The sequence below is a fragment of the Palaemon carinicauda genome, chromosome 35 (assembly GCF_036898095.1).
Source record: "Palaemon carinicauda isolate YSFRI2023 chromosome 35, ASM3689809v2, whole genome shotgun sequence".
Taxonomy (NCBI): domain Eukaryota; kingdom Metazoa; phylum Arthropoda; class Malacostraca; order Decapoda; family Palaemonidae; genus Palaemon; species Palaemon carinicauda.
The window spans coordinates 66468192-66485918 of NC_090759.1; the positions used below are offsets into that span (position 1 = coordinate 66468192).

Sequence of the window (17727 nt, forward strand, 5' to 3'; positions counted from 1 at the left end):
TTGGCCAGGATTTCGCTGTCATCATGGCCATGGCCTGTCTCCAGGTAAATGACTTCGCATGGGAACTATATCCAGATTGGATCCGCCACTGCAGGGCACTGTACCAACCCACCACCTCTGATTGAAGGTGCGATTAATGCCAAAGATACTGCTGCTACACAGATGAACTAATCAGCCATGTTGGTTTTGGGCCTGAGCATGATCAAGGAATGACCTACTACCTTATAAGATGTAGATACTCTGACTGCACCTACCTCACTGTAGCATGTATCCCCTTCTTTAAGGAGTGTAAGACCAGACAAAGTTTTCTGGATATAACCCGTCCAGCAGACGATGCACCTTATACCATCATCCTTACACCAGGCCGTCAGCGAGGAGAGATACTGACAGACTCTATGTGCCACCTAATGAACAGTGCCACCAAAATGGCTGCAACTGCAAGTTGCGTGTTCGTGAGTATTGCCCCTCCACTCAGATCCCAGCAAAGACACCTGCCAACAACCCAGCACAGGCCTCAGCTCCAGCTGCCACTCCACTGACCTCTACTCCAGTACCTAAGGCTGACAACCAACCAACCATCCCTGCTCAAGAACCAGCTTACCCCCCGCCACAGGGGACACCAGGTTCCCCTACCATGTGGCAGGATTTTCTGGAATTGGCCAGGATTTTCTGGAATTGGCCAGGATTTCGCTGTCATCATGGCCATGGCCTGTCTCCAGCTAAATGACTTCGCATGGGAACTATATCCAGATTGGATTCGCCACTGCAGGGCACTGTACCAACCCACCACCTCTGATTGCAGGTGCGATCAATGCCAAAGATACTGCTGCTACACAGATGAACTAATCAGCCATGTTGGTTTTGGGCCTGAGCATGACCAAGGAATGGCCGACTATCTTATAAGATGTAGATACTCTGACTGCACCTCCCTCACTGTAGCATGTATCCCCTTCTTTAAGGAGTGTAAGACCAGACAAAGTTTTCTGGATATAACCCGTCCAGCAGACGATGCACCTTATACCATCATCCTTACACCATTCCGTTGGCGAGGAGAGATACTGACAGACTCTATGTGCCACCTAATGAATGGTGCCACCGAAATGGCTGCAACTGGAAGTTGTGTGTTCGTGAGTATTGGCCCTCCACTCAGATCCCAGCAAAGACACCTGCCAACAACCCAGCACAGGCTTCAGCTCCAGCTGCCACTCCACTGACCTCTACTTCAGTACCTAAGGCTGACATATTAACCATGGACTTCGCAACTGCTAACCCTGAAATCAAGTTAACTGCCAGAGCCAATCTCAAGGGTGATATGATTATTGTACCAACCGTGTGTCACACGATCATACATAATTCGATCGAGAATTGCTGGCGGTGCACTTGGCTGTCCGTCATTTTCGCCATTTCTTAGAAGGTATGCCCTTCGTCATTCGCACAGACCACATGCCTCAGGTGCACGCCTTTACTCGATAGTCTGATGACTGGTTCGCCCGGCAACGCCGACATCTCTCCGCCGTGGCTGAATACAATTGCACCCTTCAATACGTCCCTGGGAAAATGAATCCCATTGCCGATGCCCTGTCAAGAAACACGTTGGCTGCCGTTCAACTGGGATTGGATTACAACGCCCTGGCTGAAGCCCAACGACAGGATCCACAGTATCAAGCATGTAGGACATCCTGCACATCCCTCCGTTGGGAAGACTTCCCCTCGAAGACTCCAACCCCACCCTCCTCTGTGACGTCAGTACTGGTAGACCGCGACCTTGGATTCCTGCTCCCATGCGACGGCAGGTGTTTGATTTCATTCACGGCCTTTCACATCCCTCGTGCCATTCTACTGCACAGCTGCTGAAGGCAAATTTCCTTTGGCACGGCATTTCTAAGGATGCTAAGGATTGGGTCCGCGCCTGTACTTCATGCCAAACTTCCAAAGTACATCGACACACGGATTCCGGAGTGGGCATCTTTCCTCAACTTCAGCGTCGTTTCGCACACATTCACGTCGACGTTGTAGGCCCCCTTCCCACATCACAAGGACATCGTTTCCTGTTTACTGTCATCGACCGCTCCACTCGTTGGCCTGAAGCCATTCTCATGGAAACTGCAACGTCCGCCTCATGTACATCTGCCTTACTCTCTGGATGGATTACAAGATTCGGTATCCCTGAGCATATTACTTCTGACAGGGGAACCGCTTTCACCTCTCAATTATGGACGTCATTAGCGAATCTCCTGGGCATCACCCTACATCAGACAACGGCCTACAACCCCGCTGCCAATGGAATGGTTGAACGTTTTCATCGCACCCTCAAAGCAGCTTTGATGTCCCGCTGCAAGGATTGCAACTGGTTTACTCAGCTTCCCTGGGTCCTCCTGGGACTAAGGACCACTCCTAAAGACGCCCTCGACGTCTCGGCAGCCGAAATGGTGTATGGCGACCCGTTGGTCGTCCCTGCCGAATTTTTTCCTTCTACAACCTCCTCCGACGATCTCCAGCGCATACGTCACGTCGTGGGAAAATTTACTCCGTGCCGCCAAACTTACAAGCCCCCAGCGAAGCATCACATACCAACGGACTTGCACTCTGCAACGCACGTCTTCCTGTGCAACGACACTAGCAAGCCACCGCTAACGCCCCCTTACACAGGCCCTTTCCTTTTGATCCGCCGCAGTCCGAAAGCATTCCTATTAAACATTCGTGGCAAAGAAGACTGGGTCTCCATTGATCGTGTAAAACCTGCTTATCTTCTGCCCGATGACCAGCCTACAGTTCGCCTCTCTAGATCAGGGCGCCCTATTTAACATGTACAGTAAGTCATTTTTAGGGGGGGAGCCATGTCCCAACCGTGTGTCACACGATCGTACATAATTCCTTTTGTATATATTATGCTTGTATCTTCGCTCTTCCCTCGAACTAAAAAGAACCAGAATAACATGTCTGCGTTTCCCCTATGTAACATTGTCTGTCTTTTGAACATAAAATTTCCTGTTGCCTTGAGGTTGTATGTAAAGGAGCGTGTTCTTTAATAAATTAACCTTTGAGTTCACAACCTTCTCTCGGCCCGTCACATTATCACCCTGAAGGACCAGAATAGCTCCAAGCTTCTTCAGAGGAGTCTGGATCCTGCCAAGAGATTGAGGAGGGCAGTGTTCAGCAACTTTCCCACCAAGATGACACTGTCCTTCATCACAGATTGCAACAATGTTGCCAATGCTGAACATCACCTGGGCAGCAACAAGCAGCCCACCAGGAGAGTCACCATCACCTTCATTGGACAAGTCCCAAAATCAATTGACCTTGGACTATGGGGATCCTTCCCCAAAAAGGACTTTGAGAGTGACCCATTACACAGCTACAACTGCCAATGTTTCCGCCACCACAAGGAGGACTGCAGAGCAGCCACGGTCTGTGGAGTCTGCAGACACCGGCATTCCACACAACACTGCATCGACACCCAGAAGAATGGGTCGGAGATCCACACTAAATGCCCAATTGTGCTCGATCTCACCATACCTGAAACAGGTGGTGTCCGGAGCTTTTCAAGAGATTAGCAGCAATACAGACTATCCCATCTACCTCTACAGCAGCAGCACCACAGCAGCCACCAAAGCCCCAAAGGGCTCCGCGTTCCAGGCCTCCACGGCTTCCATCCACTGACCCTGACCCAGTCACTCCTAGGCCTGCCACTGTCCTTACACCTGCCACCGATCCTACCCCAGTCACCATTACTATTACTAATCCTAGCCACATTCCTTCTCCTTCCCCTTCAACCTCCACCCTTATCTCCCAACTGGAGTCCTTGCCCCCTGAGAAGCTGATTCTCTTGATTTTTCAGCTTGTAGCTAAAGTCTGCTCCCTTGTTCAGACTCCCTCCAACATTACTCAATCCCTCCTTTCTCCAATAGTAACTCTCGACCCCCCCCCCCCTAAAGCAAGGATAAGCAGCTATGCTTAAAACTGCTCATTTTCTTTCCTACTAAAGATCCTTCTCTCCTCCCCCAGTCTCTCCAACTCGCTGGGACTTGCTACTATCATCACTTTTATTTACCACTAAAACTTTTCATTTCAGTTCCAGTATGGGCCCGATTGCTCCTCCTAGCGGTCATGCTTTTGGGGCTGAGCAGCTGCACCTCCCTTACTACAATTATGCTCTCGGGGCTTAGCAACTGTATGTCTGAGTGCCTGTTGTTGTGTATGCTATTGGGCCAGCTGATTTTCCAGTGCGTGGTTTTACTTTTTTTATTATTTTTTTTTCTTTTAAAATTATTCTAGGTAACAAGTTTCTCGTGAGCAGGGATCTTGCAAGACTCTGACCACAAGGTCAAGTCTGCACACCTTGGTGGCTGAATGACAAGAGTCAAGGAGCCATCGACCGACGTACGAGCAGTCAATCTGCACGCACGCACGCACCAGTACATAGAGACCACCTTTCTTCATAAGTTTATTAAAGGCACAGAAACTTGGTCTCAGACTAGTATTTGACATTGAGTGCCGCCCATCATAAATATAGTGCAGTTGTTGTTGTATAGACTCCCTGGAAGTTTTGTCTGGACAGGGGCTTTTTTTTACCATATGTCCTAGCCCGCAGGTGGCCAATGAATGAGAACATCAAGTGTTCTTATAGCTTTGCCCTTACAGCTTTGTGTCACAGTGATTTTTAAGAATGACTGCACTCGTTGAGTGACTCTTGCTCTGCCCATAGACCATTTCCATTGCTCTGCCCAAAGAGTGTTAGTATTTTGTTTAACCCAAGAGCTACGGTGGGTATGTGGCTCACCCTGTGACCACTCCCAAAATCAGACCAGTTCAGAAGCTGGAAGGAAGAGTTTTAGTGGTAGAGAAGTGATCTAGAACCAAGTCCCAGTGAGAAGGAGAGACTTGGAGAGAAGGATGATTAGTAGAATAAAACAAGCAATTTTAAATATAAGGACTTATCTCCGCTTGAGGGGTGGGTGAGGCGGTGGACTTGGTTGGAGGTGGGGGAAGATTTGACATAAGGTTTGACTGAGATCAGGAATGTTGAGAAGGGATAAAACCCAGGTGACTAGGTGAATGGTGATGAGGATCAGGTCTTGCAAGGACAAGGTATCAAAATTGTGGAAAAAAAGGATGGAGGGAGGGGTCGGAGAAGGATTTGGGCAAGGTGTTGATGCTGGAGCAATGGGGTAGTGAGCAGGATAAGTGGCTGAAGTGATGGCAGTGTCTAGCACCAGAACGGTGACTGGATCGGGAACAGTGCTTGGTTGCTAAGGTGGTCTTGGACGTGGTATCTTTGAGGTTTTGGTTGCTGTGTCGGTGCTTTCTTTGCTGTGGTAGATGGGATGGTCACTAATGCCTAACTTTTTTAGACACTCAGTGCATCTCCTGTTACAGGTGTGATGAGGCTGGGCACAGTTGGGGGACTTTGGCTGGGTCTCCCTCCCTGCATTGTACACTCTCCGCATCCATTCTACTCACTGGAAATTGCCACTATAAAATTTTCTATGCCAATAAAAATTCTCTTTCTGTTCGATGGGAGGTCGGGTTTTTTCGTCCATGCAGTCACCTTCTTAGGGTTGAGCATCTGTTCCTCCGTTCCAAGTTCTACGGCTTACTTGTGATGTCAGCAAAAGATTCCCAGTCTGTTCTTAAGGAGTTCAGTTATTATAATAAAAAAATTGACAACAACAGCTCTGCTCCTGGTGTGGAACAGCTGCTAAACTGAGAGAACACTGTGTGTACCTTGGGCTGTGGCCTTGAGCCAGAGAGCCTCCCGATCAGCTGTTATGCCGGCAATCGAACAAACCAATCAACTAGAAAATGCTTAGTTGGAAAATAAATATATACAAACTGATTGGTGAATGCTGAGGTGGCCTGTGTTAATATCCTTGTCGTGTGATCACCAGACTGGGGTTTGAGTCTCGCTCAAACTCGTTATTTCCTTTGGTCACTACAACCTCACCATCCTTATCAGCTAAGGATGGGGAGCTTGGGGGAGCCTATAGGTCTATCTGCCGAGTCACAAGCAGCCATTACCTGGCCGACCTTGGTCCTAATTTGGGTGGAAAGGGGGCTTAAGCACTGACCATATGTATATATGGCCAGTATTTAGGGCATTGTCATGCATGAAAGGGCAAAGTCACGGTCCCTTATCTTCTCCATTTATGAGGAACCTTTAAACCTTAACTTTTATTTACAATGGATTGATTAAAGATCTTATTATCGTATTAAAGGAATTTTAAAGAAAACCACAGGATCCATAGTGGAACAGGGATATAGATCTTTTATATATATATATATATATATATATATATATATATATATATATATGCATGTGTATATATATGCATGTATATATATATATATATATATATATATATATGTATATATATATATATATATATATATATATATATATATATGTGTGTGTGTGTGTGTGTGTATGTATATATATATATATATATATATATATATATATATATATATATATATATATATATATATATATGTGTGTGTGTGTGTGTGTCTATGTATATATATATATATATATATATATATATATATATATATATATATATATATATATATATACATAAATATGTATAGATGCACATATATATACACAAATATGTATATGTATATATATATATATATATATATATATATATATATATATATATATAGATAGATAGATAGATATACCGTATATATAAACAAGGGTGTGGAGTGAGGACGTGCTGAAGAAGTGCTCTGTTGAAATTTAACAACAATAGTGGCAAGTGAAAAGTGAAAATCGTTAAGTTAATAATTTCTGACATCATTAAGTTATGTAAACTGGAATCAGCGTCATTGGAGTACTAAATAGTGCAAAATTACATATTAATAGTTGATTACAACTAGGACACAGGTAAGAGTTACCAATTATGGTTTTCCTGACCCATTTGGACTTAGATATAGTGTAAACTACGAAAATGTTAGGAGCCATTAAGAAAATTAGAAGGAAACCTCATGAAAAGACTGAAACAGGAAAATCAGTTGAAGATGAAACAAATGAATTTCTACAGATAATGAAGAATACACCAGTATATGATAGTGACAACATGGAGGAAGGCGCCTGTGGAAGAAATGATGAATCAGCGAATGGATCGTTGGCCACCGTGGAATCTGATGACACTGAACTATGTGAGCACTGCAAGACTGTCGTTGCCAATGAGGGAATTTGTTGTAATAGATGTCAAAAATGGTATCATATTGAAAACGAATGTTCTGGATTAATAGAAAATTTATCACAAGCTGGCAGAAGACTATTATGTAATGAACATATTTATTACATATGTAGAGATTGCACTGATAAGTTCAATGAGGATGTAGCAAACATACAAAGAAAAGTATTGGATGAAGAAGTCGTAATGTCCCATCATTTGGTTCAGGTCTTGATGAATAAAATAGAAGAAATGAAGGATAGCATGACAGAAATGAGAAATAAATTGCAAGAAACAAGAGATGAGATGCATGAATTAAGAAATGAAATGAAAGAATTAAAAAATGAAAAGAAAAGGAATGAAGATGACATAGATAGGAAGCATCTAACTGGCACATATGCTGAAAGGCTGAAATCAAAGAAAACATTGATTGTAAAATCAACTGATGAGGTGTCAGCAGTTAATAATAAGAAAACAATTATGACCAAATTAAAAGCCCAAGCTGAAAGTACTGCTGAAACAAAAGATGGCCACCTGATCATAAAATTTGCAGATAAACAGAACCTGGAGCAGGCAAAATCAGAATTGGAACAAGGTAATGTAAACAAGATCACTGTTACTGAAAAAGGAAAACTTAAACCGAAGATAAAACTTACTAATGTACCAGAAGATGATGATATTATTCAAAGTCTGAAGCTTAAGAACCAGTGGCTAAATAGACACATTGTAGAAAACGATGATCTGACTATCATAATGCAAGAAAATTCAAGAATGGATAAACATAAACACTATATTATAAAATGTACACCTAAGATACGTAAAGCAATCTATGAAAATGGAGATAAACTTAGTACCACATATAGAATATGTAATGTTTACGATCATTACATGCCCTACCAGTGTTACAAATGCCAGGAATTTGGGCATAGTGCAGTAAATTGCAAGAATAAACAGTCGTGCCCCAAGTGCGCGAGAGAACATAAAGCAGGTCATTGCAATGTTGTTGAAGTTAAATGCATAAATTGTGTGAGAAAGAACTATGATGACACAGAACATAAATCCTATGACAAAGTAAACTGTGAAGTTTATAAGCAAGAAATAATAAGAGCCAGAAACAATACTGACCATGGCTTCGATTAAGAAAATATTATGTAATCTAATAAATATACAATCCATTGGCAACAAAACTCATATCATTAAGGAAGTCGTAAGTGATCAAGATGTGGATATTTGCTTATTAACTGAAACTTGGTTGAGTGGTAATGTGAGTGACAGATCGAAAATAAATGAAATGACACCTAAATCTTATAACTTTTATCATGAACCAAGAGAAAACAAAAGAGGTGGTGGCATTGGAATCTTAATAAAGAAATCATACAAAGTTACAGTAAGAAATCATCTCATAGTTAATTCATTTGAATATATGAATATTAAAATTTTATCTCGAAATGTAAATCTACAAATAGTTATACTCTATAGACCACCGTGCAAAAGCAAAAGAATGTTTCTAGATGAATTTAATAACTTACTAGATACATTGAATGACAATCGAAATATAGTTATATGTGGTGATTTCAACCTACATCTCGATAACAGAGTAGACCCATATGTCAATGAATTTAGAGAATTGATTGACAACCACGACCTTGAAAACATAGTGTCTGAACCAACAGCTCAGTCTAATCATATACTAGATCTAGTTATAGTAAACAAAAACAACATCATCATACTAAATATGGAGATTGAACCTGACTGCTCTATATCCCCAATGCATAAGTTGATGTCTTTTGAAATAGACGTTAGAAAAAATAATGCAATACAGAAGGAAATCACATACAGAATTAAGACTAACTTTGATCCAAAAGAGTTCATTGAACAAAGCCTAGAGGATATAAAAGAGATAACACCAGTCTGTAACTGTGAAGAGAATCACACCCTTGTAGAGGGACAATCCTGTATAAACTGCATTACTGATAGAAGTAAAACTATACTTGCAACTAATTATAATAATAGGTGCCCGGAAATAACAAAAATAATCACAATTAAAGAAAAATCGAACTGGTTTGATAATGAATTACACGAAGAGAAAAAAAGAAAAAGAAAAATGGAGGATAAATGGAAAAGAAATAAAAATAATGAAAACTGGCAACATTACAAAGCAGCTAGAAATCGCTACAATTACCTTATCTTAGTTAAAAAAAAAGGCCTATTATAAAAAAAGTGTGCAATGAAAATGACCCAAGGAAAATACATAAGAACCTAAAGAAACTATTAGGTCTAAAGACAGAAATAGTGTTGCCCGATATAACTAATGATCCTAAATGCCTAGCAAATGGTTTTATTAACTATTTTGAGGAAAAAATAAATCAAATCTGCTCCAGTTTTCACAACATCAGCACAACAGAGCAAAGGAATACATCAGCAACAGGTGTAAATAAGCTAAGGGTATTCAAAGAGTTAAGTCAGAGTGATTATATGAGAATAATAAAGAAAGTAAAAAAACCTACTGCGGAAATGATCCATTTCCAATTAATGATGTAAAAGATGCAGAAAATTTTACTAGACTACAAGAGACCTACCGAAACATGGTAAATATGAGTCTAACACAGGCAGTTTTCCCTGATTGTGAAAAAGTTGCGTGTATCAAGCCTGTGTATAGAGGAAAAGGTGATGCAGACAATTTAAGTTCATATAGGCCAATATCAAATCTGTCATATTTTTCGAAAATTATTGAAACTGCTGTACACGAACAAACCTGGAAATATCTGAAAAAATCTAATGTCATACCTGATGATCAATCTGCATACAGAGAAAATTACTCCACAGAAACAACAATATTAGCGATAAAAAATGACATAACAGAAATTATAACAAATGGCAAATGTTGCATTCTTGTAATGCTTGATCTAAGTGCAGCATTTGATACTGTAGAACATACATATCTGATGGAAGACCTTAAAGCTGTGGGCATCGTAGAACGAGCACACGACTGGTTTGTGAGTTATCTTGAAAAGCGCAAAGTTATAGTAGTAATATCAAATGTTGAATCTGAGACAAGAAAACTAACCAAAGGGGTGCCTCAAGGCAGTGTACTAGGTCCTCTCCTGTTTGAAATTTACACGATTGAACTGGCAAATATACTTGAAACTCACAGAGTTAAGTTTAAAATATACGCTGATGATACACAATTCTATTTCCCAATAGAATCAGTCGATGAAGCTAAAAGAAAGATACATGAAATAATGAATGACATTAAGGCTTGGATGTTAACAAAAAAGCTCAAGCTCAATGAAGACAAAAGTGAATGTATTATTTTTGGAAATGAAAAAGATATAAAAAGAGTCGAATGCTTCCAAAGAATTGAAATAGGTCAATCGATCATTGACCTAAAGAAATCTGTCAGGAATCTTGGAGTAATCATGGATAATAGACTGACAATGAACGAACATATAAATAACATGGTAAGAAATTGTAACTATCATATTAGAAACATAGCATTTATTAGTAAATACTTAGATGAAAAATCTATTGCCATACTCATTTATCACCACATATTTTCAAGAATTGATTACTACAACTCACTGTTCTATGGCTTACCAAATTATCAGCTGAAGAAAATTCAGAGAGTACAAAACAGAGCCGCCAGATTAATAAAAGGACTACACAATAGGGAAAGAATTACCCCTGCACTAATTAAGTTACACTGGCTACCGGTAAAAGCGAGAATTGAATACAAGCTACTCTTACTAACGTTTAAGATACATAACCAAAATGAACCAAAATATCTAAAAGAATGCCTGAATAAACTAGAACTAGGAACAAATGTTAACACAAGACACATGAGTGACAAACATAGGCTATCTGAACCAAGAACAAATAGTAAATTTGGTGAAAGGGCTTTTAGCTACTGTGCGCCTAGACACTATAATAAACTGCCAACTGAAATGAAGGACCTAAAGGGAGCAATTGAATTTAAGAAGAAACTAAAGACATTACTTTTCACAAGATCATATGATTTGGAAGATGCTACAATCAAAGAATTGTATAAGTTATAATGAAAATGTTTCGCTAGATGATTAATATGGACCCGCCCGAGAAGTAGTTCACTCGACTTCAGTGGAGGGTTGGATTTAAACCCAAAACAAGTAAACAAGTAAAGATATATTTATCATATAAAAACAAAATATCCTTCCACTTTAAGCAAAACTTGTGGGATACAATGATAGCAAGAGCCCACATCCAGCTAAAAAGGTTAGCCAACCTAATGAGCTAAAATCTGTAGCCTACCACAAAAAGAACCTTGTTTGTATTAATGAGCAACTTCAGGTACCAGTTAACTAGAATATGTATCTGAAAGATAAATCTATGGACATGGTAACACTTCATATTTAAAAAGCTTAACTTTCCTTCATAGGAACTTGATTAGAGAACTTTTTATCCCATTAAGGGAATTTTAAAGAAAACCACAGGATCCATAGTGGATTGGAGCTCAACCACTCAGCCTGTGACGTCCTCCTCCACTCAAGGGCGAGCCCATGAGGGAACGGTCTTCAATGCTCAGGAGTAAGTAAATACTCAAGAGCCGCTTCCCGCTCAGAGGACGACACTCAACCTCGTCATCGTGGTTGAACTCGTTCCGAGTTTTGGACTTAAACTCGTCAATCACACTATAGAATTGATCCTATGTAGTATGATCATACCTTCAGCTTCCCAATTTCCACACCTCACCACACAGGATGCTGGCTCTCATCATGATTAAGCAAATTTATGATAATATCTATCGCTTTGTGAAATATTAAAGAGATTTAAAATCTAGTAGTATTGACGAAATGTTTTTGCATAAAATTATAAATGTAAACTTTTAAGAAAGAGTAACAAATGACACAAAAACTCATCTTAATAACTTTACTCAGAAAATTAAGTGAATACATAAATCTAACAAAAGAAAAAAAAATTTCTGATGTGCTTAAACAAAATAATAGGATGAAAGTATATTATAAAAAGTCAAATATTGTTTCTGAAAGAAACTCTAATCCCATTACCAAATTGTAATTTTTTCTATAAGACAGTTTCATCGCTTGCCTGTTAGATTGCCCAAAAAACAACGGTAAAGCACAGGCTCTTGAATTGGCAGCCCGTAAATTATACAATGAAAAGAAACATTGAGCCTGTCGAGTTTTTCCTTGCTTTGCATCGTATTCCTCAAAATGTGGGACTCACGTGGTCTTGACAACAAAGGCTATAGATTAAGAATATACTTATGAGCAAAAATCAATATCTATTGCATAATAGCTAAGTAATATTTTGTATATTTGGCTGATCTGACATTTTATTTTGAAGGAATCAAGAAACTGGACAAGTCAGCTTTCTTAAAGCCATAGTTCTTGAATATTAATTGGCTGTTGTAGACTTTTATCTACAAGGGTGCAAACATATCAAGAGCCCGTATCAGAATACTAATGCCAATCTGAAAGAAGGTTTTTGCTGTCAAAATAATGATATTCATGATTCAGTTAACAGTGAGTAGTATTGTTTATCATTTTTAACAAGCCCCGAAGCAGTGTGTGCTTGTCCCGATAGGCCAGAGCTTTGACTCCAAATAGGGAACCTCATAAAGCCCCAAAAGGGAAGTTTGAGTTGACATAGCCGATTAAGCAAGAGTTACACAAAAAGTGTGCTGTTGTACAGTCGCTTAGCCCAAAGGGCAGGACTGCAAAGATGTCCATTTTTGTTCTTATGAACAGGAAGCAGCAAGGCAGGCGCAGTCACTCGGCTAAAAGAGCGTGACTGCAAGGGTGTCATTTTCTGTGGCAAAGAGAGCTGCCTGCACCCCAAAAACCAGGTTGCTCATGGAATCAAAGAGAAGAGTTTTACTTGTAGAAAAAGTTTCACAGCAACACGTACCAGTGCGTAGAAGGTACTGGAATAGGAGTTAGAAGTATCAGTAGGACAGTAAGGAGCAGTTATAAGTGTAAAATCTTATCCCTATTCGTGGGATGGAAATATCAAGCTGTCCAACACCCGAGCAAAATGGACCTACCAGCTCAGCTTTCAACGAGGTTAGTGCCGCCCATGGACCGTCTTAGCTACCTGGGATTTCAAGCTAGCAGAGAATTACAACTCGAAGTCAAGTCTTCTGGCTGGCTGAAATTTTCAGCTAGCTGGAAATTACAGCTCGAAGTCCAGTCTTTTGGCTGGCTGGAATTTTCAACTAGCTGAGAATTACAGCTCGAAGTCCAGTCTTCTGGCTGGCTGAAATTTTCAGCTCTGCCTTTGACTGTCGACTTTCAGATGAGCGCCTACAACTAAACATTCAGTTGTTGGGTTTGTTATGAGTCTCGGCATGTACACTGCCAGTACTTCTGCCTCAAAGACTGGAAACCATGTCACCAGTGCCACACATACTACTGAGAGGATCGCTCTCTCTGGTCATCACCTGACATCTGAACAAGCAGCCCCACATGTGGACAACTGCAAGTGCACAGAATGCCTGTCGCAACTCCTGCAAGAAGCCATTGACAACCCACTGGCCGCAATCACAACAGCACAAACCCGGCTGCCCAAATTCAAGCTCTCTGCCACCGGAGAAACTCCTACATACGCCGCAGTAGCCGCCATGGCGGCTGCCAAACCTGGCCTCAACTTCTCAGTCAGACCCAACTTAAAGGGTGATATCATTATCACCCCCAAAGGATCAAGACACCGCCAAGCAGCTCTACAAGGAAACAACCCTTACCTTCCTGGATCCCACCAAGAAACAGAGGAAAGCGGTGGTCTACAACTATCCGACTAGACTGCCAGTCTTCCTCATCGAAGAGTGCCACAACGTTGCCCAGGCCAAGAGGAAGCTGGGCAGAGGCAAGGCACCCACCAAAGAAGTCACTGTTACCTTCATTGGTCCCATTCTACCTAACCTGGACTTAAGCTTGTGGGGAACCTTTCCCATCAGAGACCTGGAAAAGGAACCACTCCGTTGCTTTAATTGCCAACGGTTTGGTCACCACAAGGCCGACTGCAAAAGCCGTGCTGTCTGCGGGGTCTGCAGTGGGTCCCATCCAACACAGACCTGCATTGATGCCCACAATGAAGGACGAGAAACCCAGTCAAAATGCCCCAATTGTTCCAAACCACACCATGCCTGGAACAAAAGGTGCCCAGAGTTTCTCAGAAGACTGAAACCACAGCAAATCTCCAACCCCATTGGTGAGACTACTCCTACAGAGGAACCGAAGCCGCAGAGGAAACCACGACAGAGACCTCCTCGGAAGCCGGCTCCAGCTCCAACACCAGCTGTCATACCAGAACCTGTCTTCAATTCCAGTCAGAATCCTACCTCCCCTACGTCAATCCCCTCCATCATCGCCCAAGTTACATCCTTACCTTTGCATGAGCTGATCCCCTTGATACTACAACTCGTAATCAAAGTCCTTGACTCCCAAGACCTTCGTTCCCTCATTCCACCCCCCACTCCCCCTGGGGCAAGGTTAAGCATCTATGCTTTGAACTGCCACTATACTCTATTACTAAAAATTCTTCTCTCCTCTCCCAGTTTCTCCTACTTACTGGGACTTACTGCTATCAACACTTTTACCTACCACTAAAATCTTTCACTTCGGCTCCAAGTGGTCCTGTTTCTTGGTCCACACATGGTCATGCTCTTGGTGCTGAGCGACCACACTTGCAACCACGCTCACGGTGCTGAGCAGTTGCAAAGCCAGAGTGGCTAAACTTATGCGACTATGCTCAAGGGGCTGAGCGGTCGCACGTGCAGCTAAGTTCAATGAGCTGGGCGGCTACAGGACCAGACATGAGAGACTGTTGCTGCCGTGCTAACAAAGATCCATAATCTGTGCTATAAAACAAATAAAGGTTTCGACCAAGTACATGCTAAATACTCCAATCCCAGAGACAGGCTGCCAACGCAAGAGCCCGTGTCCAGCTATATTGTTACTAGCTGGACAATCTAAGCATGTAAGCAAGCAAGCAAGCATCTCTGCTTATCAATCTCACCTCAGCTCCCAGACTGAGAAGATTACACTCCCGCTCAAAAATCTGTTTACCCCGCACAGAGGACACCATTCACTCGGCTCAGGGGATACCCAGGTCCCCTGCTAGCATGCTGGCGGTAATTTTCGGCACTAACACCGAACTGGAAACAACTGTAATTTTCGGTTGTGACACCGAACTGGAAACTGGCTGAAATTTTTGGCTGTGACACCGAAAAGAGTCTGCCATGAGTGGGTATAGCAGAACCTTCATTTGTTGGTTCTGCTACAGCAAGGAACACCAGTCCTGTCAAACCTTCTGTCACCCAAACAGGAAACCATGCAGGGATTGTCAGTCCTACTTCGACCACAGGCAGACTCTTATATTCCATGCCCTCAAGCTGGTACCTTTGTTTGGCTGGACACTTGACTGGGTCTGTGTCAATCACATGATATGGTGAATTTATGATGACTGCAACCTTTTTCACGATGCTCCGTACCAACTGGTCACTAGGAGAAACAGGGAGCCTCCTTTGTATAAGAGGGCACTCCCTCCAAGGAACTATGACATTGAAATATCTCACTTCCACCCCCCCCAGGAGTTCTACAAAGAATGCTGAAGACTGGGCAGGCCACCTAGATGGCCCCTGTTACCAGATCCAGATGCTGATTATGATCCGGACTGTTTGATGACCTTACCTGGCAGAGGACGGCCTAATCAAGTCCCTCACAACCTCACCCCCCCCCCCTCCACAGAAGAAGCCTGTGAGAAAGAAAAAGAATGAACCAGCAATGGACATTCCTCCTACTCCAGATCCCTGTTCCAACCAAGTGAAGACACCTCCTGCAAAGAAACAGAAGAGTGGATCAACAGTGGAATCAGCTGCCACTACCACCACTGCCGCCCTACCTGCTTGCACTTCAAAAATAGAGGCAAAAGATCCTCCCATGGACCTCATCTCTCATGCACTGGCTGGAACTCATCAGCAAGACTGCAACTGTACGCAGTGTCTTACACAGCTACTTGCTGAATCCACTGCTACACGCCTTCCATCGGTGCTGAATCCACTGCTACACGCCTTCCATCGGTGCTGAATCCACTGCTACACGCCTTCCATCTGGAGACCCTGCCCCTGTACCAACAGAAGCCATTGCTATCCCTACTCCAACTGCTGAACCTGCTCCAGAATCTCAGGAAACGCCTGCCACATCTACCACAACTGATGAGCTGACTCCAGAACTTTGTCCTACCCCTATAGTTCCAGCACATCCACAGAAATTCAAGCTGTCTGCAGTGGAAGGTTCACCCACCTATGCAGCAGTAGCAGCCATTGCACCCTCAAATTTACAACTAAAAATCTCTGCAAGAGCCAACTTGAACTGTGACATAATCTTCACCACAAAGGATCAGGATAGCGACACCCTTCCACACACTGAAGTCTCTTTGATCTACCTCGATCCTGCCCAGAAATTGAGAAAAGAGATTGTCACCAATTACCCAGTCAACATGCCACTGTCCATAACTGACTGCAGTCAAGTCGCCCATGCTGAGAGACGTTTGGGCAGCCACAAGCAGCCTGCCAGAAATATCACTGTCACTTTCATTGGCCCTATCCCACCAACACAGGACCTTGGACTGTGGGGATCTTTTCCCACAAAGAACTATAGGAGTGACCCATTGCGCTGCTTCAATTGTCAGGGCTTCCACCAAAAGGAGGACTGCAGAAGCCCAGCAGTCTGTGGAGTCTGCAGCCGCCGTCACGCTCCCCAAGTATGCATAGATGCGCAAAAAAATAGATAAAAAACACATGCCAAGTGTCCAAACTGTGATGGACCCCTCACGCCTGGAATAAGAAGTGTCCAGAGTTTCTCAGAAGATTATCAACACCACAGGCAGCTCTACTTACCTCTACAGCAGAAGCACCGCAGCAGCCACTGCAGCCCCAAAGGGCTCCACGTTCCAGGCCTCCTCGTCATCCTCCCACTGATCCTGCTTCAGTTGATCCCATCCCTGTCACCAATCCTAACCCAGTCATCAACCCTGTTTCCAAATACAGTCTCAGCTGAGCTCTCTCTCTCTCTCTCTCTCTCTCTCTCTCTCTCTCTCTATAATCTGCGCAACTGAAAATTTCAGTGTGCTGATCGTCAAGTTTCGTCACCATGAAAGTATTCTACCTCAGACACTGGGCATGGTACTTTTATCCCGAAGGAGAACGCCACTGTAGGGACCGTTACAACGATCCCTCTTGTGACTGTGACAGCTGCAATGCCTACCAACAAAGAAGAGTGAAACTATTTAGCACAGTAGGCCTCAGAACAACTGATGTTTCTGACAAGAAACTTCCAACTCAAACAATGAGATGCAGCTGCCAAGAGTGCAAAATCGCCTCTGACAAGGTCTTGAAGCACTTCAGGACCTTGAAAGCCACCAGGGAACGGGATACACAACCCCCCCCCCCCAAACGAAGGAAGAGCACTGAACGCCCTTTTCCAGTGCCTCTTTCACCCCAGTCATCATCTATAACGACTCAGAGGACTGAAAGTACACCTCAATCCTC

The 17727-nt window shown here is 42.7% G+C and overlaps 1 protein-coding gene and 1 non-coding gene across 4 annotated transcripts in view; both read right to left on the minus strand.

The window, feature by feature from the left end:
• The window catches only part of LOC137627825 (annexin B9-like), a 236275-nt gene that overhangs the window by 140012 nt on the left and 78536 nt on the right, over window positions 1–17727 (minus strand). The window lies entirely within an intron of this gene.
• On the minus strand, window positions 11677–11882 carry LOC137627987 (small nucleolar RNA U3). Its single transcript, XR_011041294.1, has one exon. It is a non-coding gene; the product is annotated as a small nucleolar RNA U3 (small nucleolar RNA).